Source organism: Schistocerca americana, unplaced genomic scaffold (genome assembly GCF_021461395.2).
Source record: "Schistocerca americana isolate TAMUIC-IGC-003095 unplaced genomic scaffold, iqSchAmer2.1 HiC_scaffold_351, whole genome shotgun sequence".
Taxonomy (NCBI): domain Eukaryota; kingdom Metazoa; phylum Arthropoda; class Insecta; order Orthoptera; family Acrididae; genus Schistocerca; species Schistocerca americana.
This window is the reverse complement of record NW_025726073.1, coordinates 63,500-65,000: the sequence shown is the minus strand read 5'-3', so window position 1 is coordinate 65,000 and position 1,501 is coordinate 63,500. Positions and strand designations below refer to the sequence as shown.

Here is a 1,501-nt window from a genome sequence, read left to right as displayed (position 1 = left end):
AATTTCACCTCTAACGTCGCAATACGAATGCCCCCGCCTGTCCCTATTAATCATTACCTCGGGTTCCGAAAACCAACAAAATAGAACCGAGGTCCTATTCCATTATTCCATGCACACAGTATTCAGGCGGGCTTGCCTGCTTTAAGCACTCTAATTTGTTCAAAGTAAACGTGCCGGCCCACCGAGACACTCACTCAAGAGCACCCTGGTAGGATTGCAACGGGGTCCGCCTCGGGACGCACGAGCACGCACGAGGCGCGTCGCACGCCTTCAGCTCGCCCCACCGGCAGGACGTCCCACGATACATGCCAGTTAAACACCGACGGGCGGTGAACCAACAGCGTGGGACACAAATCCAACTACGAGCTTTTTAACCGCAACAACTTTAATATACGCTATTGGAGCTGGAATTACCGCGGCTGCTGGCACCAGACTTGCCCTCCAATAGATACTCGTTAAAGGATTTAAAGTGTACTCATTCCGATTACGGGGCCTCGGATGAGTCCCGTATCGTTATTTTTCGTCACTACCTCCCCGTGCCGGGAGTGGGTAATTTGCGCGCCTGCTGCCTTCCTTGGATGTGGTAGCCGTTTCTCAGGCTCCCTCTCCGGAATCGAACCCTGATTCCCCGTTACCCGTTACAACCATGGTAGGCGCAGAACCTACCATCGACAGTTGATAAGGCAGACATTTGAAAGATGCGTCGCCGGTACGAGGACCGTGCGATCAGCCCAAAGTTATTCAGAGTCACCAAGGCAAACGGACCGGACGAGCCGACCGATTGGTTTTGATCTAATAAAAGCGTCCCTTCCATCTCTGGTCGGGACTCTGTTTGCATGTATTAGCTCTAGAATTACCACAGTTATCCAAGTAACGTGGGTACGATCTAAGGAACCATAACTGATTTAATGAGCCATTCGCGGTTTCACCTTAATGCGGCTTGTACTGAGACATGCATGGCTTAATCTTTGAGACAAGCATATGACTACTGGCAGGATCAACCAGGGAGCTGCGTCAACTAGAGCTGAGCAGCCGGCCGCCCGGGAGTGTGTCCCGGGGGCCCGCGCGAACACGCAAGCGTCCGCTCAATTATTCTGCAAACAGGAGGAGGCTGAGCTCCCCTGCACAATACACCTCGAAACCCTCTCAGGTCCCGGCGGCGCGCAGCGCCGTCCTAAGTACTTGGTCGGGTTCGAGAGAGGCGCAATCGCCCGGAGTTTGGCGAGTAGACGCTTTAGGTGCGACCACCCGTGCTCCCAACTGAGCTTGCCGCTGCCGACAGAGGCCCGGGAGCGTGCTGTCGTGGCATTGCCGGCGGGAGACAACACGCGCCACCTACGGTGGCCGGCAGCTCCAACGCCAGCGCCACAGAAGGACAAAAGCCCCACTTGGGTGCCGAAGCGAACGCGCCAACACGTCCGCACAGCTGCGATACAAACCACCTGCGAGAACCGCAGAGGCGACCGAGCAGCAGACGGCGTCGCGGCGCCGAGCGCCGGGC

At 56.4% G+C, this 1,501-nt stretch overlaps 1 non-coding gene across 1 annotated transcript in view; it reads right to left on the bottom strand.

The window, feature by feature from the left end:
- LOC124580754 overlaps positions 1-1,008 on the bottom strand; it is a 1,910-nt gene extending 902 nt beyond the window's left edge. Inside the window, exon 1 of the ribosomal RNA XR_006973291.1 lies at positions 1-1,008. This exon is cut by the window's left edge and continues 902 nt beyond it. This is a non-coding gene — a ribosomal RNA (small subunit ribosomal RNA).
- Positions 1,009-1,501: the final 493 nt, after the last annotated feature.